This window comes from Mustela lutreola, chromosome 18, assembly GCF_030435805.1.
Source record: "Mustela lutreola isolate mMusLut2 chromosome 18, mMusLut2.pri, whole genome shotgun sequence".
NCBI lineage: Eukaryota > Metazoa > Chordata > Mammalia > Carnivora > Mustelidae > Mustela > Mustela lutreola.
The window spans coordinates 18,823-46,620 of NC_081307.1; the positions used below are offsets into that span (position 1 = coordinate 18,823).

The following is a 27,798-nucleotide window of genomic DNA, read 5'->3' on the forward strand; positions in this document are numbered from 1 at the left end:
CAGCATCTACAAAAACTTCCTATAACCCACATTATATTTAGTAATGAAAGACTGATAACTTTCCATCTAAGATTGGCAAGAGGGCAAAGATCCACTCCCTCATTCTTATTTAAACAAAATATGAAGGTTCTAACCACTACAATGAGATAAGAAAGAAAGAAATATATAGACTGGAAATAAGTAAATAAAACTGCTCCTATCTGCTGATGGTATGACTGTCTATTAAAAATCCATAGGAAGCTAACAACAACAATAATAAAACCCTAGAACTAATTAGTAGTTCAGCAAGGTCATAGGATACAAGACCAACACACAAAAAGTCACCACATTTCTGTATACTAACAATGAATATGAAAACTAAAACTAAAAACACAATATCCAAGAAAGCGTTTTTGCAAAGATAAACTCATAATAAAATTTAAACAAAAAGGCACACATCCTGCAATAGCAAAAACAAACTTGACAAAGGAAAATATGGTTGGAGGAATCACTGTACCTAATATAAAGCCTGATAAGCACCTACAGATATATATTAAGGCGGTATGATGTTGGAAAAATGGAAAACACATAGATCAATGAAACAAAACAAGATAACCCAGAAGCAGGCCCATAGAAATGTACCTAAATAATTTGCTATCAAAAATGCAAAGAAAAACAAACAAACAAGCAAAACACAATTCAGTTGAGGAGAGCCTTCTTAGCAAATGGTACTGAAGCAGCTGGGTACCCATAAGCAAAATTTTTTATTTTTATTTTATCTCTATTTTATTTTTATTTATTTAGAAAAGGAGGGGGAAGGGCAGATAGAGAGAGAGAATCTTAAGCAGGCTTTATGCCCAGCTTGGAGCCCAATGTGGGACTCGATCTTACAACCTTGACGTCATGACCTAAGCCAAAATCAAGAGTCAGACAGAATCAACTGAGCTACCCAGTTTCTCCCCATAAGGAAGTTTGTAAAAGAACCTCAGCCTAAGCCTCACATTGTACAAAAAATTAATGCAAAATATATCCCAAATTTAAATGTAAAACATAAAACTATAAAAGTCTTAGACAAAACTAAATAACAAATAATAAAAGAAAAATATCTTAGGATCCAAGATCTAGGCAATATTTCTTTGACTTGACATTAAAAGCATGATACATAAATTAAAGAACTGAGCAACTGTACTTCATCACACTTAAAAACATTTGTTCAACAAAAGACCCTGTTAACGGGGGAAGGGAAAGTGAAGGTACAAAATGGGATAAAATATTTGCAAATCACATATCTGACAAAGAACTTTTGTCTAAAATACAAAAAAAAAAAAATCAAAACTCAACAATATGGAAACAATTCATTTAAAAAATGAACAAAAGATATGAATAGACGTTTCACCAAAGAATACATATAAATATAAGCAAATAAAAATATTCAACACCATCATCAATCATGGAAATGTAAATTAAAATCACAATAAATTTTCACTTTGTACTTATCACAAAGACTGAAATTAAAAATAATAGTCTCAACATCAAATATGCATGAGGATATAGGAAAACTAGATCATTCATAGGTTGTTGATGGGATTATACAACGGTACAGTGATTCTGAAAAACAGGGTGTTAATTTCTTTTTTTATGATATTCCATGTATTTTATTTATTTTTTTAAGATTTATTTATTTATTTGACAGAGAGAAACACAATGAGAGAAGGAACATAAGCAGGGGGAGTGGGAGAGGGAGAAGCAGGCTTCCCACTGAGTAGGGAGCCTGTTGCAGGGTTTGATCCCAGGACCCTGGGACCATGACCTGAGCCGAAGGCAGATGCCCAATGACCGAGCCACCCAGGTGCCCCCAGGTTGTTAATTTCTTATAAAACAAATTATGTAACTATCAAATGACTCAATTGCATATTTGGTCATTTATCTCCAGGAAATGAACATTTATGTTCACCCAGAAACCTGTACACAATTATTCCAAGAAGATCCATTCATCATTGCCAAGAACTAGAGATACTAAACACATTCTTTAAGGGGTTAAATATCCTGGGTTCATCCATATCAAGGAATATTACTCAGTAACAGACTCCTGATGTACACAACTACTTGGATAAATGTCTATGTAATTTTCTGAGGGGGGGGGAGCCAATCCCAAAAGTTTATATACCCCATGATTCATTTATATGACATTCTTACAAATTAGCTGTCACTGGCATTCAGGAACCAGAAGAGGGAGGTGGGAAGAAGATGGATGTAGTGTTAAAAAAGCAACAGGAAAAATCCTAGTAGTAATGGATCTGATCTGTATCTTGACTCTATCAATGTCAGTATCCCAGTTGCGATATTTTACTCTACTGTTGCACAATGCTACCATTATGGGAAACTAGGCATGTTAGTTTTCTAGGGCTGCCATAACAAAATACCATACACTTGATGACTTAAGCAAAAGAAATTTATTTCCTTGCAGTTCTAATGGCTGGAGGTCTGTGATTAAGGTGTCAGCAGGTGTGGCTTTACGAGAGAAGGTTCTTTTCTTTGTTTTGTTCTTTCGTTCTTTCTTTCTTTTTAATGTTCAGTTAGCTGTTCTAGACCTCTCTTCTTGGCTTGTCAGTTGCTGTCTTCTCCCTATGTCTCTTCATATCATCTTCCCTCTACGTGTCTCTCTCTGTCTACATGTCCCATTTTTATCAGGATAACAGTTCTTTTGGATTAGGGGCCACCCAAATGGCCTCGGTTTAACTTAACTCTATAAAGATCCCATTTCCAAAACAGAATCACCTTCTGAGGTGCTGGAGATTATGATTCTAACATATTTTTTGTAGAGGATAGGGGGCAGAATTCAGTTAGAACAAAGAATATGAAGTAATTTAAATGGATAGCCTCATCTATATTCACATAGTTTATAATTACTGTGATAGAAATGGATACTACTTTTGAGTCAGATGGGTCAGTCATTTATCTCATCCCCAAATTGGGGATTGAATATGTGTTAAAATGTACAGATAGAATAAGAAGTATTTTCCTGATTGGCAGTCATAAAAATAGAAAAAAAAATATATATATATATATTGGCAATGATGAATGGATCTTCTTGGAATAATTGTGTACAGGTTTCTGGGTGAACATAAATGTTCATTTCCTGGAGATAAATGACTCTCTCTCTCTCTCTCTCTCTCTCTATATATATATATATATATATATATATATATATATATAATCAGTAATGTTATTTGACCTTGTGTACCAGATGTTTTACTGCATAATATTCTAGGGTAATAGTTGAGACCTTCTGCCAATAGAAGGGTAGAAGATATTCTCAGTTAGGATTATTTCTCTACCCTTTTACTGAAAAGCTTTGCTACTGTATGATTCTGATGTTACAACTACTATTTCTAGGGCTGGGTCTCTCTCTCTGTCTATATACTGAAGGAATAGAGTCTAGAGCCTTTAACAGCAGAAATATATATGTATAGAGAGGTTAAAATATAGCCAGGGGCCTGTACTATTTTTACTTCTTGTGTTACCCTGATTGCTTGATATTTTAATAAAGATAGAGTTAGAAATTAAATTTGAACTAGAAATTATACTAAAATCAGGGTTCCTGGGTGGCACAGTGGGTTAACCTTTGCCTTCAGCTCAGGTCATGATCTCAGGGTCCTGGGATCAAGCCCTGCATCGGGCTCTCTGCTCAGAGGGAGCCTGCTTCCCCCTCTATCTCTGCCTGCCTCTCTGCCTACTTGTGATCTCTGTCAAATAAATAAATAAAACCTTTAATAAAAAAAGAATCACTGCTCAATATACTGATTGTAACATCTCATATGGGTATAAATATGTACATAATGACATAAATATGCATATTTATGTATATATAGAAATATAACTATTTTCTCATTGATGGAAGCATGAGAGTCAAAGTTGTTCTTCTGTTTATCCTTCTTGTGCCATAAATGTGTGATTATTTTTACCCCACCTGATCCGAAAAATGATTTGAGATAACCTATACAATGAAATCAGTCCAACAGTGTCAAAGTAATCCAAAAACTTGTAATAAAGGAAAAGGTCAGTAAAATAATATAAATTCAATAGTATGTTTACTATGTAAAATATGGTAACACATTACATTACATTACATTACATTAAAGAAAGAATCTAATCCAAATATTCAAGGATGATTTATCATTTGAGTATCAGGCAATGTGTCACTGTGCAAAAAAATATGTATCTTGGTAGATGTCATAACATTTTAAAGAAGATTTTATTTGAGAGAGAGAAAGAAAGCACAAGTGAGGAGAGGGGCAGAAGAGAACGAGAAGCCGACTCCTTGAGCAGGCAGCCCTACATGGGGCTCCATCCCAAGACTCCCAAATCATGACCTGAGCCAAAGGCAGATAGATACTTAACCTACCAAGGCACCCATAGGCCCCATAACAACATTTTATAAAGTTCAGTATTTTCAATGATTACAATATTTTAAAACACTAGGCATAAAAGGGAACTTTTTTTTAGCACAACAAAACCTGCATATTTAAAGACATCATATATGCAATGAACAAATTTTAAGACATACCATCCCTTGCCAGTTGCTCTTTTGTTGAACTTATTTCTCTGACTTTTCAGGAATTCCACATTTGGAGCTCTCTAGTTTACTTTCCAACCTTGGAACTCAGAACTTGTTAATACCATTCAACTAATAATATTTCCTGTTTTGGCCCTGTCTGTCACCTTTGGAGGCTAGAAGATATATACTTCCTAAGGAGATAACTGGCCATTCAAAAAAACCTCCAATTTGCTAATAGGCCAACTAGAAATTTATGAAAACTTGTACAATTTTAATTGATATGAACCATTCCTTCTTTATAAACTATTTTCCTGGTTTATTTCTCAATTTGTGTATGCATTTTAATTCTTGTTTTTGTAAGAATATGAGTATATAGTGTATATGTATGTGCACATATTATGTAAACAGAGAAATGTCATAAATTTATGATTCTCAAATGATGTTTATGAGTACATTGGTTTTAATTTTATTTTTAGAACATTATTAGAAATATTAAGAATACAGATTCTATTAGGATATTTCTGACCTAGAGTGTTGATCTCTGATCAATAGATCAGACAGATCTCTATAAAATAATTTGGGGAAAGGAAGATACAAATGGAAGAAAAAAAACAGAATTTGGAGTCCTTGAGATTACAAATAATAATGTCAGCTCTTAATATATTTCTTATTTAGGGGATTTAACCACATCCTAGCCTTCTGGTCCTTTGACAGAGCCTAAGTGACCTAAGAGGAGCAAAATACTCAATTCCATTCCGTTGGAGCCATACTGTCCCACCTAATAGTGTAAGTTTTTGACCCTCCATAAGATTGAACAAGTACAGACAGACATTTACTGTGCTTTTTTTTATTTGCTCATTCATCTAACAAATCTTTATTGTACATCTGATGTGTGCTAGGTACTGTATTCAATGAGGATATAGCAGCAAAGAAATACAGTTCCTGCCCTCCTAAACTTGATATTCTAGTGTAGAAGAGAGATGGCAAGTAAGTAAAGAAACAAAGGCACTATGTCATTTTATGTGTTAAAATTTTCCATAAGGAAAATCAATTAGGTTAAAAACAGTAATGCATGAAATGAATTATCATAAAGTTTTTGCCTTTGTAAGTGAACTGTGTTCATAATGTTTGATATGCCTACTATGGAAATGGAGGTACATAAAAGCAAAATTCCATGTGGACAGTACAAATATAAAGCAATTAAGAAAAAAATAAAACCCTGAAATGAATAAGTTATTGAGTTATATTGGGTTAACTATGTGATTTTGCTGTTTAGATATATTGTGATATGGTGTTGAAGTGAAATTACTGTGTTTGCATTGGAAGCAAGTTCTATAGTGCTTTCAAAGGCCAGGTCCTCAGACCCCATGATAGAAAGCAACTTTGAAATATAAGAAGAGATCATGCTAAAGTTGAGCACATTGGCAAAGTGACAAAAATCGAAGTTCTCCTATTCCTCAGCATACACAGAAGCAAAATTTTAATGACTCACACGTATGAAATTACCAGTAAGAACTTCCCAATGATGAGATTCATTAAAAAGGTTTTTTTTTGTTCTAGAGATTTAGAAAGGTCTGCAGATAATAAACAGGATGTCTGCTGTTTGACTGTATTGATTAAAATTTCTTAATTGTATCTTTTCAAGGTGTAAAGGGAAAAATGAATGAAACAAAACAATTAAAAGACCACAATGAACACATTATTGGATAACTAATTTATTTCAGGTACCAGGTAAAGCACTTTTGTATAGATTATCTCAATGCAAAGAGGAGAAAAAAAGAAAATAATGACCTACGTGGCAGTGGATTTTAGTGACTCTAAACCTTCCTTCCATCTATCATTAATAAGGGGTTAAATGAAGGCAAACTCTGGATGTTTGTAAGCAATGTTGATTTCTGTAAGTGTGTCCTACTGGGAGAATGGAGCCATAGGGTCTAATTCTTAGTCCCAAGGATTGTGGTTGCTTTGAAGTTCTCACAAACTTTTTCTTTTGACTGAATCATCTATTTTACTGCATAAAAACTGATTTTTACCTTGAAAAACCTGAGGCTAAAAAAAAGGATGACTGTCAGTATCAATTGAAATGGTGGGGAACAGAAATATTCAGTGAATCTTTGCTGTTCATTGGGACATATCTTTATAAGCATGTAAACCCCCTAAGACAGACCATGGAGATTAGATCAGATCTGGCTATGATGTCCTGAATTTTGGTGCAGAAAAGAAGGGTAATATGTTTGTCCCCATGGGGACAGATCCATGACTGCATTTTTCAAAATGTCAAGGTTACATTTGAAAAGTAGTTGCAATTTTCTCCCATTTCCTAAAGATAATTCTCTGCTTGTCCTTCACACATAAAAATCCATGACTTAATGAAAATTTTCTTCACAGTATTAGGATAATAATTCCAACCTAACATGGCTTAGAGTAGAGTGTATTTTTTCCTTAATCTCCAGATTCCAGCGAATAAAAACATAGTATTGTTGTCTATTTAGTAATATTTTGTATTTTCAACCACTTAAGTTTTGTAGGAGGTCATAGTTTGTTTCAGAAACTTTGTCAAATAAGCTATCTCTTTTTGGAAGTATTAATCTATAAAAGAAGAAAACATATTCCTATTTGTTCGAGATACTTCTATATAAAACAGTCTACCTCAGGTAAATTGAAACTTACTGGATAAAAAATGTACATTTGTTTATATTTGGTATGCTTTACCAAGTCCTGATTTTATATGCAATAGCAGTATAGCTAAACATTGCAGTATACTTTGACAACTATTAAACCATCAAAGTTTTTCGTGGTATAAATGTTAAAAATGCTAGTAGCTATTTGGAGGTAGATATCAGATAGTGATGTTTAATACGATGGAATAAATGGCAAATGCAAAATAAAATTCTCAAATAATTTTAAGGAAAATTAATTTCAATTTATTAGAAATCTTTTTTTTAGATTTTATTTATTTATTTGACAGGCAGAGATTACAAGGCCGAGCAGTGAGCCTGATGTGGGGCTCGATCCCAGGACTCTGGGACCATGACCTGAGCCGAAGGCAGAGGCTTTAACCCACTGAGCCACCCAGGCGCCCCTAGAAATCTTAATATAAGAATTATTTTTAAAAGTCTATGTAAGAAAATTTTGGAGAATGGTCAGTTGTAGAAAATCAACTAGAAGCATTAATTAAAAATTCTGTCACCCTGCTGGGAAGTGAGAGGACAAATGGACAAGATTTTAAAGATTTAAGTCATTTTGAAGATGTCAACAGGTAATTTGCCTTTATATTGGACAATTATTTTTAGTCCATAAACCACTGATACAGAAAATGGTACCAAAATTATGGCCTTTCTGCAGAAATTAAACAGTGTATCTTTGTAAGAAATACTCAAACATGAAACATCATTTGGATTCAACTAAATATCATAAATATTATAATTTGTATATGTTAAAAACAGACATTTTCACATGGATCATCTTTTTTTTCAAGATTTCATTTGTTTATTTGAGAGGGAAAGAGAGGGAGAGAGTGTGGGCACACAAGTGGGATGGAGCATGGGTAGGGGCAGAGGGAGAAGCACAAGTAAACTCCCCACTGAGCAGGGATCCAAATTCTGGGCTTGGTCCCAGGACCCTGAAATCCCACCTGAGCTGAATGCAGCCACTTTAACAGAGTGAGCCACCTAGGCACCTCTTCATGTGGATTGTCTTAGGTCATCTTCACAAGGACCTTGTGGAGCAATTATTTCAATTTTAAAGATAAGCAGATTAGACTTAGAGAGTTAGAGAGTCTAAGGAACTTGTTCAGAATCTCAGCTACTTGATGGTCAATGTGAACCTTAACTGAGCTCTTCTACCCCCAAATATTGTGATTTTCCCACTACCTACACCAACTGAAGTAATTAATAGCCTCATTTGGACATCTCAATAAATCTCTTATTTCTTCAGTAAATATCTACAAGATTTCTACTATTTCTGACATCTCTTCGTTACATCGTGGAGATTGAAGAGTTACCTTGACCGATCTCAAGTAAAATTTGTTCTTCTGTATGTTGTTTAATATATTGTTTTTCTATGGCTGCTTTCAAAACTTTCAACTGAAACATACATTTGACTGTATGTGTGTAGATGTTATTTTCCTTACATTTACTATGTTCTAATGAGCTTGAATTTGTACATTTATGTTTTTCACCACATTTGAGAAACAAGCTACATTTCTTCATCCATTTATTCTGTCCCTTTGTTTTTTTTTTTTCCTCTCCTGGTACAATCACTGCATATATGTTAGGCCATCTTCAATTGTTGCACCTTTTCTGAGTCTGTTCATTTTTTGCATTTAATTCTCTCTTATCTAATTTATTATTTATCTGTCTTAAAGTTCATTTACTTTATCCTTGATATGTTGTTAATCCTTTCAGGTGAAATTTTTATTTCAGATTGTATTTTCCACTTTTTAATTTCTTTTTTATTCTTATAGCTTCTATTCCTTTGCTGAGATTTGTCTTTTTATTCATCATCAATGTATTTCCATATCCATGAATATAATTACAGTAGCTTATTTAAAATCTGTTCTGATGTCAACATCTTGATTCATCTCTACTTTTGTCTTTGCTGATTGTTTTTTTCTTTGAGTGTGGCATTTTTCCATTTCATTGGAGTTTGTGTAATTTGGATTTGTGTTCTGGGTATGAATTATACATTGTAGAGATTCTGGATTAGGTTATATACTTTCAAAGAATGTTGTTGTTGTTGTTTTTGAGTGTGCAGTTTGACAGAACTCAAACTACATTTTTTTTCCCATGTGATGCATGGCAAGTTCGCCAAATATTTAGGCATAATGTGATGTTTCTACCTTATCTCTCTTTTTAGAAATCCTGCCCTCACTCTACTCTGCACCCTCTTAATTTTTCAGCTGTGTAGTTGTCCCATACTCTGCTCTTCTTGGTTCATCAGTCTATTAAAAAAGTTTTATCACATCCGTATTGTAGTTGCACAACATTGCACTAATGTTGGTGCTGTCTGTCCTCAGGCTCTGAGTGGTGAAACTAGGAAGCTTACCTAGGATTTTTCTCTTCTAGAAAGTGTTGACTTACCTGTGACATATGTCTGCTTTGCTCAGTCTTCAGTGACCTTAGATAATTGCTTTTCTTTACACATTACACTGTAGTTTATGGAATCATATAACATCTGGTGTTTGTACCTGGCTTCTTTTACTTAGCATAATGCTTTAAAATTAATTTGCAATGTTGTATATATGAGATTATTCCCTTATGTTCATATTCTTTTACTATTGAGTAGTATTTTGTTGTGTGAATATGCCACAATGTGTTAATCCATTAACTATTTAATGAACACTTGGGTTGTTTAGTTTGGGCTATTCTGAATAAAGTTCTTTAAAAATTCAAATAGAAGATGTTGGGTGGAAATATATATATGTTTTTTTGGAAATACTTGGTCATGTGTAGGTGTTACATGTAACTTGGTATTATCAGTCTTTAAAACCGTAATCATTCTAGGGGTGCCTGAGTGGCTATATTCTCAGAACCTATTCATCTTTTACCTGAAAGTTTGTACCCTTTGACCAACATCTCTCCATATTCCTCAGCACCTAACTCTTTGCAACCACCATTCTACTTTCTAAGTAGAAAGCCTTTTTAAGATTCCAAATATAAGAGAGAACACATGATATTTTTCTTTTCTGACTAATTTCACTTGGCATGATGCCCTCAGTTTCCACCCGTGTTGTTACAAAAGGAAGGACAGGAAAATACCAGGGACTGACACTGACAGAGTCACCACGATCTGGAGCAATGCTGATCAATGTTTCTGGGGGAAGACAATATAGCACTGCCTCTTGAAGTTTTCTGGCATCAAAGCAACACATGTTGCTTCTGCTCTTATTTTATTGGCCAAAACAAATCACATGGCCCGACCTATCTTCAAAGCACATTCTTACCATGAATCTGGAAGGTTATTGTTTATTAGTCTTCATGTCAACCATCACTCATTAGAAATAACATTAGATAAGGATTCTAATTCAAAATGTGTAGCCTGCATAATCATTTTAGTCTTGTGGTTTTAAAGTCAAAGGTCAAAAGATTACGCATAATATTGGAATATTTAAGAGAACTTGATGTCCATCATATCTATAAGTTTAATTTATTATGTATAGAGGAGTTAAATATATGAAAGATTTTAAATATGTTTGTAAAATGGACAATTAATTATCCAAATAGATATAGATGCAATTAAAAATATTTAAAGAAATCTAAACTAACATTTAAAATTTTTAAAAAAGATTTTATATATTTATTTGAGAGGGAAAGAGACGGTGTGTGTGCGTGCATGGTCCTGAGAGCAAGGGGGAGGAGCAGAGGCAAAGGGAGAGGTACAGGCAGACATGATGGGTGAAGAGCCCACCTTGGGGCTTTCTCACAGCCCTGAGATCACCACCTGAGCCAAAACCAGAGTCAGATGCTTAACTGACTGAGCCACTCAGGTTACCTAAACTAACTTTTTAATGTGTTTATAAAGTAATCTCAGTCTCCTGAGAAGTGATTGTTAATATTTTTTGAGTTGTAAATGGAGTAATAAATTTTGCCTGTTGAGCTTAAAAATATAAGAATGAATTAGGTTTATGAATTTATTACTCAAATAAATAAATATTAATTTTTAAAACCAAAGTAAACTTGAACAAATGCTATCCTTTTTGGGTATCAAATTCTCACATTTAATACTACTCAATGCTATTATAATCTCAAGGTCTCCTTTATTTTCCTTTCTGAGCACAAAAGCCTGTGAAATGAATACTATTAGAGATTTAGTATGAAGGACATACTAAAAATATATAACAGAGGAAGACCTGAAGATGCAGTGGGCTAAGTTTCTAACAGAATGATTATCTTTTCTTTTTAGCTTACATTAAAAAAGAGACAAAATTTTAGAAGGAAAAAATACCATGTTTTCAAGACTCTTTAACATTTCTTTTTTACAAGAATAACCAGTACAGGTTAAGTTGACGGGATTTAGTGTAAGTAAAGTACTTACTGGAATTGGATGAGGGTACAAAGAGAAGAAAAATATTATATTTGATGAAACCCACTGTGCACACTTCCTTTAAGTATGGGCCTATGCAGTGATTTACCTCTGATGAGTAAGAGCAAGTAAGATACTCAAAAACATATGAGACAATTTATGTAATATGTGTATATTTATAAATATACTTATTTATAAGTATAAATAAAGTATAAAGTATATATAAATATACTTATTTATAAATAAATATAAATATATTTATTTATGGCTTCATCTGTACCACAAGAGAAATTGTAATGACTCTGCAAAGACCACAAATCTTTTGCATATAAGTCAAAGTGTCTATTCCATATGGCTTAGGAATATGTGTAAAGCTTCCATATGGGAAAAAGATTTTCTGATACCCAAATAAAGAATCAGGCATCAAAGAACCTACTGAAAAGTTTGGCAAATGTTGACAATTGTCACAAAACTTTGAATTCCAATTTGAAAGTCTATATATTATATTTTGCAATATTCTCTATCTTTTTTTTTTTTTAATTTTTTTATTTTTTTTTATTTTTTTTTTAATTTTTTATAAACATATATTTTTATCCCCAGGGGTACAGGTCTGTGAATCACCAGGTATTAGAGCTGTTCAGAACTTTCTTCCAAAGCCATGGAATTTAATATATGATTATACCATATAAACAATGCTTACATGTATATGGATGTATATATTAGCATTCATTTCAGTTTGCTTCCAGTTTACATATCCTACTAGATACCCCAGTGACTGGTTATTGCTCTCACAGTGAAACTAAAGAGATGCCAACTCTCTTGAAGCAAAGTCCAAAGCTTTAGACTAATGCTTATATATTTGATTTATATAGTTTATTTCTCCCAGAGTGTTCATTTTAAATTAACTCCACATTGAAATAAGTGATTATGCTTATAGCTGACAGGGCTAGGTTAGGCTGACTTTGTCTTCATGTCATTGACAGTAACAAGAAAAAAAAAGAAAGTCATAGATCCCTTTTTTAAAATATATTTTTTCTTTTAAAGTATCTATTTAAGTTTTTTTCAATTTTTCTGTTTTTTTTTTAATTTTTATTTTCAGCATAACAGTATTCCTTGTTTTTACACCTCACCCAGTGCTTCATGCAATATGTGCCCTCTCTAATACCCACCACCTGGTTCCCCCAACCTCCCACCCCTCACCCCTCAAATCCCTCAGATTGATTTTCAGAGTCCTTAGTCTCTCATGTTTCACGTCCCCTTCCAATGAATTTAATTTACATTTTAAATTTTAATTTGTTTTTTAAATTTTAAATTTAAATATATTTAATTTAAATTAATTTAAATTAAATTTCATTTTTTTCTTTTAAATGCTGATAAATGCTGTCAGCCCCCAAAACTGTGGTCACATAAAGCACATGCAAAATGAGAAAATGGGATGCAGACTCACAAAAAAGAACCATTTCGCTTTTCTAGGTCCTTGTTTTTAAAGAGTATAAAATTTACTTTCCCAAAAAGGAACAAATTCAGAAGGAAAGAGTAGGACAAAAGTCACCTTCATCAGCCTATAAACATATACTCAAACGAAAAACACTGTAAACTGCAAAAAGATGCCAACTGTTTTTAAAAATAAATGGCAGACGAATTTAGGTAAGAATAACTTTCATGGAAATTGAGGAGGTAGAGGTGTTCAAATTGTTCAGGAGGCAGCAAAAGCATGCGAATCATATTTTTTTTAAAGATTTTATTTATTTATTTGACAGGCAGAGATCACAAGTAGGCAAAGAGGCAGGCAGAGAGAGAGAGGAGGAAGCAGGCTCCCCACTGAGCAGAGAGTCCGATGCGGGGCTCGATCCCAGGACCCTGGGATCATGACCTGAGCCAAAGGCAGAGGCTTTAACCCACTGAGCCACCCAGGTGCCCCACGAATCATATTCTATTGAAAGGAAGGAAGACTGAGATTCTGAACAAAAATGTTTTATTAGGCAAAAAAAAAAATCAAAAAGTATATGTACATATAAATATAAATGTAAATATAAATATATATAGAGAGAGACATACACACACACACGTGTGTGTGTGTTTGTGTGTGTATGCATATATACTATCCCAATCCTAAACCCCAGCACCTGGGTTTGTGACCTTATTTGGAAATAGGGTCCCTGGAGATGTAACTAGCGTGGATGAGATCATATTTGAATAGCCTGGGCCCCTAATTCAGGAGGACTTGTGTGCTTCTAAGGGAGACTGTGGATACACAGATATGCACTGAGGGAGAGGGCCATGTGAAGAAGTCCAAAGTCCAAATACATCAACCTGGGAAAGGGGCCTGGAACAGATTCTCCCATAATACCTCCAAAAGGAGCATGGTCTACGAGCACTGTAGGCTCTAGAACTGTGATACTGTCCACTTCTGTTGTTTCAGCCTCTAGGCTTGTGGTATCTTGTAATAGCACCCCTAGAAAACTAATACAACCCTGTTAGAGGAAAAGTAACCAATCAGAAGCCCATGAGGAATTGGAAAAGAGAAAAAAAATCTATCTATCTATATAGATATGTCTATATCTATATCTACATAAATTACTCTTTAAAACATTGAAAACGAATGGACATTTGAAAACCGTGTGAAAAGGAAAGCAAGCAAACAAACAAACAAACAAAAACTGAGCCCCAGGATTCACTCGAATTTTCACCTGGAATAGTTCTGGATGGTGCGTGTAGGGAGGAGATTCCAAGGAAAAGATGGAAGTCTCCCTGCTGTGAGGAAAGAGAGATTGGGATTCAGGAAGCCTGGAGTGATGAAAAGGCCATGGGTTCAAGAGAATAAGTCAAGTAGAAATCAAACTCTTGGAAAAATACACACTGGTGTCCTCTTCAGTTCTTGCTCCATAGGAAGCAGTGTGTGTCTAAGAAAATACTTCAGGTACTAACAAAGAGTCAAGGCAATGGAACCAGATGGTTGCCAAAACTCCTACAAGGCTAGAGGTCATTGGAGTAACAACCAGCCAGAGGGAAGAGTTCCTCTGGCTAAGTCAGAATATTCTGTAGAGACCGGGTAAGGAGCCTGAGTTAGTTGTAAAAAGGGTCAGAATTACCTACTAATCTCTCACTGCCCATGTGACAGCCAATAAAAGAAGGCAGACAGTAGCCTCCAAAGGACTCAGGTTATAAAAAGGAAGGCAGTTCAAAAGGGAAAGGGAAGAAGGAATAGACAGGAAAAAAATATGCCTAGCGAGTTAGTAGACTTCAAATTTAATATTTCAGCAATGACCTTCAGAGTGAACGACTCAAATTCTGTCCACTTTGTTGTTCAGCCTCTAGGCTTGTGGTATCTTATAATAGCACCCCTAGAAAACTAATACAAAACCTGCGAGAGGAAAAGTAACCAACCAGAAGCCCATGGGGAATTGAAAAGAAAAAAAGTACCTATCTATCTATATAGATATAGATATGTCTATATCTATCTATCTATCTATCTATATATATCTATATATCTAACTCTTTAAAACATTGAAACTGAACGCACATTTGTGAACCCTGTGAAACTGAGCCCCAGGATTCACTCGGCTTTCACCTGGAGTAATTCTGGATGGTGAGGGTAAGGAGGAGATTCCAAGGAAAAGATGGGAGTCTCCCTGGTATGAGGAAAGAGAGATTGGAATTCAGGAAGGCTGGAGTGATGAAAACGCCATGGGTTCCAGAGAGACAGAATTCAAGTAGAAAACAAGCTCTTGAAAATACACACTGGAGTCCTCTTGAGTCCTTGGTCCATAGGAAGCAGTGTGTGTCTTAGAAAATGCTCCAGGTTCTGACAAAGAGTCAAGGCAATGGAACCAGATGGTTGCCAAGACTCCTACAAGGCTAGAGGTCAGTGGAGTTCCTACCAGCCAGAGGGAAGTGTTCTTCTGGCCAAGTCACAATATTCAGTAGAGAGCCGGTAAGGAGCATGAGTTAGGAGCGGGATGAAATGATCCCTCCGAGAAAGCTGACTCTAGAGCTTCCCTAAAGAAGGGGAGAACAACTGTAAAAAGGGTCAGAAATACCTACTAATCTCTGACTGCCCCTGTGACAGCCAATCAAAGAAGGCAGAGATTAGCCTCCAAAGGACTCAGGTCATCGAAAGGAAGGCAGTTCTAAAGGGAAAGGGAAGAAGGAATAGACAGGAAAAAGAAAATACACCTAGCGAGGTAGTAGACTTCAAATTCAACATTTCAACAATGACCTTCAGAGTGAACGACTCAAATTCTACTGAAAGAAAAGACCTCAATAGGGCAGTGAAAAATAAACTCTACTTAGAACGATTCAGAGGCTACTATAGATTTTGTGGAAAGAAAAATGATGAAAAGGACTAGACCATACCCAAATGAATCCTCAAAGGCTGCTTTTCCTAGGTCTTGAGAAGAGACAATGGAAAGACACCTGATAAATGAACAGAGAAAGAAGACATTTCAGAACACAAAAGGACCCTTTTAGAAACACATGGCTATCCTCAAGTTGTCTGCATCCAATGAGAAAACTCATTGAGATCAAACATATAGAAGCCCATAAAACAAGGCTAAAGACATTTTTTGGAAAGCTTTTCTTTCTTTCTTTGTGAGAGAATGAGTGAGAGAGAGCATGAGAGAGGAGAAGGTCAGTGGGAGAAGCCGACTCCCCAAGGAGCTGGGAACCTGAGGCGGGAGGAGATCCTGCAAGACCGGGGTCATGACCTGAGCCCAAGGCAGTCGCTGAACTAACAGAGCCACGCAGGCACCCCTCTCCAGAAATTGGTCCACAACAGCTGAGGGGCACCTGGGCGGCACCCTCAGTGAAGCGCCCAACTCTTTGGTTCTGGCTCAGGTGGTGATCTCAGGCTCTTGAGATTGAGCCCTGAGGCAAGCTCTGGGCTCAGGGCAGAGTCCACTGGGTCTCTCTTTTGGTCCTGCCCTTTCCCCCTCACAATCAATTGTGCTCTTGCCCTAAAACCAAGTATGAAAACCCTTCACAGAAGAAAACAATGGTTGAGAGTGGGAGGGGTGGGGACAGAAGTGACAGGCCCCAGGGCAAGTGGGAGGTGCCTTCGGTGCTGCCCGCCCTGCCAGGGCCGGGCTCCCTCAGCGGATGCCACCTTCGCCCCCGCCACCCTCGGTGCTGCCCTGGCAGGGAGCAGCAGGGAGCAGCTGAGCCCAGGGAGCCTTGGGGCAAGCCTCCTTGAGCGCCTCCAGCGCCCTCTGAGCGTGCTCCTTGCGGGGGTGGGGGTGGGGCCACAGGTTGGTCCAGGGAGGAGGCGAGGGCGGCGCCCAGGTGCCCCCGGCGGGGGAGGGGCAGGCAAGACCTGCAGAGAGATCCCCTTGGGACTGCTGGAGCTGCTGCAGGGCTTCATGTTGGACTTGGCGAGGCAGCAGCCTGTGCACCCTGCCCTGCATCTGGCTCTTTCCTTAGCTGGGAGCCTGTTTACCCCTCCCTCTCTGCCGGTCTCTCTCCCTCCTTCTCCTCTCTGTCAAAGGAAGAAAGAAAATCTTAAAAAAATCATCAAACAACCCTCCATATTCTTGTCGTTCTTTAGGGCCCCATGCGTCAACATTTGATTTTTACTTCTTGAATTGAAGGAATTGGTTGATTGATTGACAAATTGGACAGAAAGACCGAGACAGCGAGAGAGGAAGCCCAATTTGAGAAGGAGTAGAAGCCATGGAAGTGGGAGAGGGAGAAGCAGGCTTCCTGCTGAGCACAGAGCCCCAGGAAGGTCTGGAGCCCAAGACACTGGCATCAGGACCCCAGCAGAAAGCAGCCACCCAGGTGCCCCACTCCATGATTAAATCCTTTTTTCACGATTTAATCCATTGGATTAAGCAACACTCTTTGGGGTCTGCCTCCTTGGGTTAACACTAACACATTGTGTTTTCCTTTGCTCTTTTGTGATCACTGAGGATTTCAGGAATCTTTTCATGTTTCTTGGCCGATGGCTTTCTCCTTGGGATATTTCTGCTCTAGGATTTTCATTGTTTTGAAGTTACCTATCTATCCTTCTTGATTCCTAGTTCTCCTATGTAGAGTTGTATACAGTTCCTTATCTGGTATCTCCATAGAGCCTTTCATAGTTTTAGTCTTGTCATTTGTTGGGCAAGATTTTTTTGTTTGGAACCTTGGAATGAGTAGAGTCCAACTTCCCAACTGCTGCTGCCCCTCGGAACAATTTGTTACTTCAACTGTAACTCCTGGAGGATTTTACTAGTTACCAAGCACATTTACATATGACCTCTAGAAATACATATACTGGCAACAGGTCTTTGGGGAAAAGGATGATATAGGACTGTGAAGCTGGGTAGCTGGGGATGCCCAGCTCGCTCAGGGCGGAACGCCGCCCCTTCCCAGAAGCTGCGCTGGCTGGAAGCCCGGCCGGCCCAGGGCGGAATGCCGCCCGCTTCAGGAAAGCGGAGCACCCAGGAACGCCAGGTTAGCTCAGGGTGGAATGAAAACCGCCTGCCTCCCTTACCCGCCATCGAGCCTTTCTCTTCCCAGAAGTGCCCGTTGTTAGTTAGAAGAGTTCTTTCAATGTGCTTGTTTAACTATAAATATCTGCCTTCTTGCTTGTCAGCAAGATGGGATTAACATTTGACCTTCCTCAATCCTTCTATTGGCTATTGTTTTCTATCCAATAAAAGTGAGACTGCCGAGTTGCTCCTGGCAGCCGTCCTTTTCGACTGTTGTCCCCTGCTCCCAGTCTTTTGCAGCTGACTGGTTCATGCCTAATTCTTCTCTCAAAGTCGCCAACTGGAAGCGGCACCCATGCTTTCTTGGGCTTCCTGTTTTTAGTGTTCTGTTCCACTCATCTCTGCCACCGCCCCCAGGTCCTCAAAATGGCTTTCTATTGTATCTTCCAGAAAACTTCTGATGTCCTTTTTAGTATGTAGGCTACATCAGTAGGGAATAGCGTTAAAACCTCTTCTGTTCCATGTGGATATTCACGTTGTTGAGCACCGCTTGGTCAAAGTCTGCCCTTTTCTGTTGGTCTGTTTTCTCTGATCATTTCAGGAGTCCTTTTGTAAGAAATCCTATCCCATCAGATGCTCCTCTCACTCTCTTTCTCCCTTACTCTTGCTCTCGCTTCTTTCTTCAGATTTGCCGGGGAATGACAAGTCCTTTTCATTCCTATGAAAATAGAAGAATTGGCTGATCCACAGATACCATTTTTAGTGATATACAAGTGTATATATAATAACTGATATGGAGATGTACATGTGCACCTACATATATATTCTTTAATCTATAAAGTATGGAGGTTGGATTAAGTCTGAAGTCTCTCATACAGCTTGATAACCTGTGACTCTTTGATCAATAACTTCCATTTTCCCACAGGTCAGAGAAACGGGAAAAAATGCACATATGAACATATGTAGCACGTTAAAAAACGATCACAAATCCTATAACTCCCCATTCCCTTTGATTCACATGGGCTATGTGACTGTGTTAAACAGTGGAATAGAGTGGAAGAAACATGTCAGTTTCAGGCCCAAGTCCAAAAGGAACCCCTCTCTTGGAACATTTGCAATTGGAGCTCTGAGTGGACAGGAAAGAAGTCCAACAACCTTGTTACAAAGACTGCACGGAAGTGGAGGGCCATCTGAGCCTCATCTCCCAACTGTACCCATCAAAGTAATAGGCATGTGCATAAAGTCATCCTGAATCCTCTAGACCAAGCAGCCGCCTGCTGAAGGCCACCACCCACTGACCTCAGTTAATGCTGTATTAAGCATAAAAATTGCCCCATGAGATCCTGCCCTAATTTCTGACCCCCAAAACATATGTAATATGACAAAAGGGTTGTTTTAAGCCCCCAAATTTTGAGATCATTACATAACTAATTGGGTAACATGGCAAATACGTATCCAAAATAATGTAAATCAAGGAATATGTTTAAAGGCACCAAGTTATCTTAAAAAGTTCTCTGAACACACAGAAAAACAGAAAGAGACCCATAACTACAGAGAACAAATTGATCGTTTCCAAAGAGGAGGCAGCGGGTGGACAGGCAAAATGCGTGAAATACAGTGGGAGATAACAGGCTTCCAGTTACAAAATTAATAAGTTGCAGGACGAAAGGCACAGCATAGGGAATATGGTTGGTGGTACAGTACGGCGAGCGCAGCATAACATACAGACTTGTCAAATCTTGTTGTTTGATATCTGAAACTAATGCAACATTGTGGGTCAGCTATACTTCAATTAACAAATCAAAGAAAGTTTAAAAAAATTAAAAGTGAGCTCTATTATCCAAATAGGACATACTCCGGTAGGTTTTGCAGGCCGACAGGCACGAGGAGAGCGTCCAGGCCAGCCGGTAGCTCCCCTTGGGGCTGAGCGGGATGGCGAGTGTCGCGAGTCCAGGCGCATTAACGAACCACACCAGACTCGGGGGATCTGTCGAAGCAGGATCTCGCTTTATTGAGCAGGGCAGCGGCTTATATGGGGTGAGGGAAGGGAAGTGAGGTCAGCAAAGTGGGGGCCAATGGGGATGTGCCATGTCGGCGGGAGTTGGGAGAGACACGCCCTGCAGGGGGTGGAGGCTCGCAGGAAACGAAACTGATGGGAAACCGAAACCGCCACTTTGGCGCCTTTGTGGTCGGCCATGTGGGTTCCTGATCCGGAAGAGAAGGCCACCCGGCGCCATCTTAGCCTCTTGGGGCCCAACATCTCCCCCTTTTGTTTTTGTATGCATGACTTCTGTCTTAGGTCGCCGGCGGCGGGCCTTCAGGCTTACCCGTCATTGGGGAATCACACTGCTTTGGTGTACCCCCTGTCTTAGGTTGCTCTGCGTCCCCCGCCGGTCTTACCCGTCATTGAATATCATGCCTGTATGGGGGTTTGGTCCCTGACCTGGCGTGGGTTGTTCCTGCAAGGAATCCCATCCGCCATAGGTCGTGAGACTATTGATGGGGCCCCTCGTAGGACTCGTCGTCACGGGTGGCCAGTCTCTGGTATTGAACATGGACGTTCATGAGTTGAATGGCCTCCACTCTTTTTTGGACGAATTGGGCAATCTTATTGATAATACAGGAGTCAAAGGTAAGCCATTAAAGCTTGTCCAGAAGGGGTAGGTCATCAGGGCGTGGCGGCGCTTCTAGAGCCATTGTCCGCCAACGGGGGCGCCCAAAGACAGGTGACATTAGAAGAGAGGGGGGATATGTACACATGGTCTCTGGGAGGCCAAAGAGGGCAGTTCGTGGTGGGAAGGAGCAGGGAGACATTGGCGAGGAAAGCCTGGGCCAGTAGGGGCCCATTATATTTAGGGTAAATAATGCCTTCTTAAGCTGGTTGTGTGGGGGGAGTGATTCCCCCTTTTGTTTTTGTAAATGGTACCAAAAGGTGGAGTTGCTGCAATTTGTGAGAAGGGAGAGGCCACTGCTCTACCCAAATGGGAGGACCCTATTTCCAATTAATTTTGGGGACCTGAGGCAGGGCAGTGGCCTTTAGGATTGGGGGGACTGGTGTCTTTGCCTTATACTCTCCAGGTAGGGGTCATCTCGGTAGTTGGAGTGGGCAATCCTTCCCTCCCGGAATTGTTGCTGGTATTCCTCCTCATCCAGTATATCATCAAAAAAGGCCTTATGATCAGTAGTAATGAAAGCCTCTGTGGCTCCTAGAATGTCTTGACCAAGGAGGTTGGCGGTGAGCCCAGAGGCTACCAAGGGACGAATTTGTCCTCTGTTGCCGTCTGGATCGACCCAGCACATTAAGTTGGCAGTCTCATGGGAGCCAGCTTGGCCTCCAACCCCCACTAAGGGGGGGCCAGGAACAAGTTTCCATGAAGGGGGGACCTCCTCCTGTCGGAGGACGGTACGTTCAGCTCCGGTGTCAATGAGGCACTTAAAAGATTTGTCTCCGATTGTGAGGCGCATCTTGGGGCGGAGGCCCGGGACCAGCGGGACTGTCCAATGCGCTCGAACAGGTGCCTTCCCCTTATTTAACGGGGCTGGGGATTGCCCCGACTGGAGTTTAAAGGCTTGCCCTGGATATCGAATCTGGATTTGCAGTCCTTTGCCCAGTGGAACCCCTTTTTACATTTAGGGCATGGGGTCCGTGGCATGACAGAAGATTGAGGCTGGACGGGCTTACGGCCCTGTGGGCAGTTTCTCTTGAAATGCCCCTCTTGTCCACAACCAAAGCATAAAGGGGTTAGTGGAGGGGGGTCACACAGGGGGGCTCTTACTTCGAGGTTTGGGTTGGAGATCTGGGGGCCAAGGGGCTTTTTTGGGTCTAGCAGAGGGGCCGTCAGGAATGTTTGAGGCGGGAGTGGGAGACTTCTCTTGTGGCTTGTCTGATATAGTCGGAGTGGGCGTCCCAGAAGGGAGTTTGGTTGCCTCGGATTGGGAAGGGGGAGGGGTGCAAGATTTCGGGGGGCAAGGTGACTCCTTAAGCCCCTTTGGGGGTCTGGGTGGAAAGCAACTCTTTAGTGCCGCCAGAGTAGGATATGTACCCAAAGGGGGTATCTCCCCCCTGTTTACGTGGGCTTTATGGATTAGCTGTTCAATACGATCCCACGATCCCACGAGTCCCAATCAAAAAGGTTACCTTCTGGAAGCCAAGGAGCCACCTTAACAAAGGCCTCCCATGTCTTAAGGGCTTGGGAATCGGTGAGGGAAAGGCCGCGGCTTCTCAAAAGGAAACGCAGGGATTCGAGGGCAGGGTCACTTTTGGAAGATGACTGCCCCATAATTTATGGGGGTACACTCACCCGAAGACCGATTGGCCCGTCAGCGAGAAGAACGAGGAGAGGGTCCTCACACGGGGCACCAGTTGTCGGACTCCGGTAGGTTTTGCGGGCCGACAGGCACGAGGAGAGTGTCCGGGCCAGCCGGTAGCTCCCCTTGGGGCTGAGCGGGATGGCGAGTGTCGCGAGTCCAGGCGCATTAACGAACCACACCAGACTCGGGGGATCTGTCGAAGCAGGATCTCGCTTTATTGAGCAGGGCAGCGGCTTATATGGGGTGAGGGAAGGGAAGTGAGGTCAGCAAAGTGGGGGCCAATGGGGATGTGCCATGTCAGAGGGAGTTGGGAGAGACATGCCCTGCAGGGGGTGGAGGCTCGCGGGAAACGAAACTGATGGGAAACCGAAACCGCCACTTTGGCGCCTTTGTGGTCGGCCATGTGGGTTCCTGATCCAGAAGAGAAGGCCACCCGGCGCCATCTTAGCCTCTTGGGGCCCAACACATACGAGATGGATTTCCCATCATACCATAAATTGAAAACGACTTCTCTTGATAGAACAATGCTTTCCTTAGTCTTAGTCCCTACTCCCTCCACAAAAAAAAAAAAAAAAAAAAAAAAAAAAAACTACTTTTGAAAAACATCTTGGTATTTTGAAAATTATAACTGCAGTGAGTGATGAGAGTGAAAACAAACTGATAATCCACGTTTCCTCATTTCTTATCCCTTTTATGAAGATGAACAGTAAAATCATATGTAAGAATTAACCAGAGAGAGGTCCATTTTCCACTCACTATAATCAAGCTGGAATTCTCAACTATTATTTAGTATTAGTTGATTCTGGTGGCAAATGCAAATATGGTTTCACTTCTTGGGCACATGAGGAAGATTTGGTCGGTGAAACAGACATACCAGGTTGGCCCAGGCCTGCACTGCCAGGGTTCAGAAAATTGCAAGATACAACCTGACACTTAAAACTTCCCATCAACAACTACCGCTGCCCCCCAACATCTTGTTTCTTCCCACAGACAGCTCATACTGAGACCTGTCCACTGTCAGGGTCAAGCTAAAGGGGGATGCCCACAAACTAGGTGGGAAATGAGAAGATGCAACTGCAGCTCTGTGGGGATGCCTAAGGCCACTGAATGCCCCGTCATGATTCTCCAGCACAGATGGGGGCAGCCTGCACCACGTGGGTAGAGCTCTAGGACACAGAAAGTACTGGAGTGGCAGTCAACAAACAAATGAGTTTGTGTAATATATAAACCCCCATAGGGTTGTCAATTTTTGGGATTCACTTTTTCTAACTGTTCACCCCATGACATACAACTTCAGGAAACCCAGAGCCCATGGATTATTGTTGAAGGGCACATTCGGTCTCCATAAGGAGACAGGAGGATCAGAATCAGAAGGCAATGTGAAATTGGAAACAGAGGGATAAAAGGTGGTGCAATGAAGGGCCACAAGTCAGGGAATGCAGGCAGCTTTAGAAGCAGGACAAGGCAAGAAAGTGGATTCTCCTCTAGAGCCTCCAGAAGGAACACAGGCTGCTAACACCCTGATTTTACCACACTGAGACTGATTTTTGAACTTCTGACCTCCAGAACTGCAAGATAATCAATTTGTGTTGTTTCAAGCCACTGAGAATTTGTCATTTGCTACAGTGGCACTAAAAAACTACTAGAAGAACTCACTGAGACATATTGAGTCTGTACAATGGCAGGGACCATTTCTAGGTAGGACTATCTTCAGGGTGTGGTAGTACTGGGTCTGGAGAGTTGACTACCAGCATCCTTCCTCCCACCCCCTTCCTGAACCCCAGTGCACTGTGTGCCTCCTCCACTGCAGCCCAGGTGACTCACAGGAAGCTGGCTCCATCTACACTACAGGGAAGGGTTCTGTCATGGAAGCTAGTCATGTTCCTCCTGGGCCATTCACACAGCCAGCTGCACGACAGTCAGTGCCTTGTTACTGTTCTACGAGAGACAGTAACCTAGGATGTCCCACACACACAAACAGGAAGGGCTTTACAGAAATATCTGGGTTGTCTCTGAATGTGAACAAGGAAAGCAGTGCCCCCACTGCGGGCAGCCATCACACAGTCAGCAGGGGTTGGAAGACAAACTGGCCAGAGGGAAAGGGCAGAGTAGGGAAAAATGGAGAAAATCATGGAGACAGTGTGAATAAAACACATTCTCTGCAAGTCCTGCCATTAGCTGCTTCTTCATGAGATTGAAGGTTTTTTTTTGTTTTGTTTTGTTTTGTTTTTAATCTTTAAGACAGTTTGAGTTAGGATGAGACAACCATCCAAACTGATTCAGGAGGTCAGACTTTACGGAAACTAAGAAAGCCAGATAATAAAAGTAGATGACTCACATGTGTGAAAAGTTTCCTTTCCCACTAAGGGCGGGGGGAAATCTAGAACCTTGAATTTGTGGTTATTCCATTATGCTTGCTATTTTTCATCACTCAAATGTATTTTTCAAGAATGAGGAACTTATTCTCAATAAATACAGTGATGGTTCCCTGAAAATTTGTAACCAAGTAGGGAACAGTCAGAGTCTCTAAACAGATTGTTTTGAATTGACTTAACAATCACACAGGACACTGGGATCATGACCTGAGCTGAAAGCAGCTGCTCAACCAACTGAGCCACCCAGGCGTCCCTACTCTTTTTTGATATACAAATCTTTTTCAAATTTTTAAAATAAAGTGGCATGTCATTTCTTCTATGGTCTGTGGGTCTTATCTCTACCTAAGGTAGTCTACCACTTCCCAAATTTTTACATGCCCCTAGATTGTCTCCAAATTCTTTATCATTCTGTTTGTAGAGCTAGAACTTAAACCAATTTACAAGGTTAATCAATCTGACATCTGCTTACATATATGATAGGAAGCAAGAGTTCTAAGAAAGAGAGTTCTTTCAGCTCTGAGGGATAGAGCTTAAAGTCAATATTCAATGATACTCTGTCTCATTTTCTAGAAGGAACTGGTGGTTTCTGTTTGGAACTCTGACAATTTTTTCTTACTCCCTGAAAGTCAAATAGGTTTATGTCTGTTTTGGTTTGAGTCTGTTCAGCTAATTCTCCCTTGGACTTGAAGGCTTTATGAACTGAAGGCATGACTGTTTTTTAGCTCAAGTAAATGCTGCATTAGTTCAGTTATAACTTCTGTTATTTTCTCCTTTTGTCCTCAGGATACTTGCAAGGTAGATTTGGACCTGACCTCAGATCTTACTTATTCGCTTCTCATTTTCATCTCTTTGAAATTTTCCTCAGTGTTCTGGGATATTCCAATTTTGTGGGGCACCTGGGAGGCTCAGTGGGTTAAGCCACTGCCTTCAGCTCAGGTCATGATCTCAGGGTCCTGGGATCGAGTCCTGCATTGGGCTCACTGCTCGGTGGGGAGCCTGCTTCCTCCTCTCCCTCTGCTTGCCTTTCTGCCTACTTGGGATCTCTCTCTGCCAAATAAATAAAATATTTAAAAAAATCAATTTTGTTCTCAGCAGTGATCATTACTATTTACAGGGTTCCTATTACATGTTACAACTAGTGAATTTAAGTTTCAAATCTTTCTTGTATTTTTATGTTTTAAAAGATTTATAAAATTTATTTGACACAGAGAGACAGAGAGAAAGTGAGCACAGAGAGAGTGGCTGAGGGAAAGGGAGAGGGAGAAGCAGACTCCTCACTTAGCAGGGACTCCCCACCCCCCACCACAGGGTTTGATCTCTGGCAGACATTTAACCAACTGAGCCATCCACACACCCCAAAGCTCCCTTTCAAAATCTTCAGTAAGTATTTTGCTGCTCTTTACTGTAACTGTATCCCCCTCAGACTTCTTGACAATAAGTTTGTCTAGCTCTGTAGTCAGTTCTTAATCAATGAGGACATGTGCTCTGGACCTCAGTTTGGTGCTCCTCTACCAAGATGCTACCTGCCACTCAGGTGTGTGAACTCTTGCAGCTTAGGCCTAGTCACACTTTTGGGAACTCTGGGGCATCAGCGAACCTGCTCTAAGGGGACCATGCTTTGTGCATAAAAGCAGGCCCCTGCCATGAAGCAGCCCCTCTCAAACCTCCCCAAGTTGTCCTTCCCTACACAGCACAAAGTCTCTAAGCAACTCAACCTGCTGGGAAAGCCCATTTCTCTATGACCAAGGACCACAAGAGAGGGAAGTTATACCATGGGCCCCACACAGAAAGAGGTCTTCACTGAAAGCCTTCGAAAGAGAGTCTGCCTTTTCTTCCAGGCATTCCATCATGGCACCTCAAAATCCTGAGATGCTTTTCCACTGCTCCCCCTGAGATGCCAAGAGGCACTTGGCAGTCGAATAGGTCCTTCCCACAGCCCACCTACATGATTCTTGAGGGCCTGCCTGGTGCTGGGGATGGGTGAAGGCAACACAGGCCCCTGGTCTTATGCTCTGATGTCACTGGCTCTTGAGCAAATGAAGGAAAATGAGAGGGTCCAGGAGACTGCACACAACACCATGTTCTCAGAACATCTCCCTGGCCCCCAAGATCACCTTGTCATGGCAATGTCAGCAGAGCATGGCAAGTGCTACCTGAGAAGTCCCTCTGACACCTCAGCAACAGAGAGAGAGCCCACCCATAAACATAATCCCTAGAACCAGCATCCTTTAGGAACCAAAACCCCTATGAGTCAATTACTTTGGTATGTGTTAGTGTACTTTTACCTATGTAAAATATAAGAAAAAGATGAATGACATACCTGTATTATTTGGGCAGTACAGCAACTCGATTTTGAGTGCTTTGGATTATAGCTAGATACTTTTTTTCCAAAAAGAAATTTATAATCCATTTAATAAAAACAATGTGAGTTGCCATGTATGGAATTTTTATACTATAAATGTTTTCATTGTCTTGAGTTGTAGTAACGTACATACACTGGCGCTGGTCTCAAATGGGGGATGTCTGGAAGGAAATAGAATACATGATTAGGGGAGTGAGTGTAAGCCACCACCCTAAACAGATCAATTTCTCACAAACATATACCTCAGCTATATATTTGATTGGATGAATATCAACTAAAACTTTAAAATTAAAGTACCAGAAATTATTAGGGATGACATTTTTTGGTAGACTTGTTTCTGATTCTGCCTTGTGACCTGACAAAGGTGGGATGGTGACTCCTGTTACTGCTTGCTTTTTATAGCTATGGCATACAGCGGTGGAAGTACTAAGTACTAAGCCACTAGAAAATTTGAGAAAGGATAAGCAATTCTAATAGTAAGCATATTTTCACATACTTTATAACTAATTCAATATTTTAGGACTGAAACAAATCTAGAAGAATGTACAGACATTCTTCATCATTTCAGGTACTTTAACATCCAATACTAACCTAATCAAATCCATGGGACTTTAGTTTTATAGCTTTTTCCTTGTAGATGAATCTGAAGAATAGAATCAGTATAAACTACTTTATGTCTGAAAGAATTCATCTTTGAGTATCAGACTTGACCAGCTCCACAGAATTAATAACAAGTCCCTTTCTTGGTGCAGCCACATTGGGAAACAGTGTGGAAATTCC

The 27,798-nt window shown here is 40.1% G+C and overlaps 1 long non-coding RNA gene across 2 annotated transcripts in view; it reads right to left on the bottom strand.

The window, feature by feature from the left end:
* Positions 1-18,449: 18,449 nt before the first annotated feature.
* Positions 18,450-27,798, bottom strand: part of LOC131820549 (uncharacterized) — a 44,457-nt gene continuing 35,108 nt past the window's right edge. The window contains exon 5 of one of the 2 annotated variants that reach the window (XR_009349687.1): positions 18,450-18,688. This is a non-coding gene — a long non-coding RNA (uncharacterized LOC131820549). Of the gene's footprint in view, positions 18,689-26,977; positions 27,180-27,798 lie in introns of those variants that run through there. The other variant, XR_009349686.1, reaches the window with a different exon arrangement.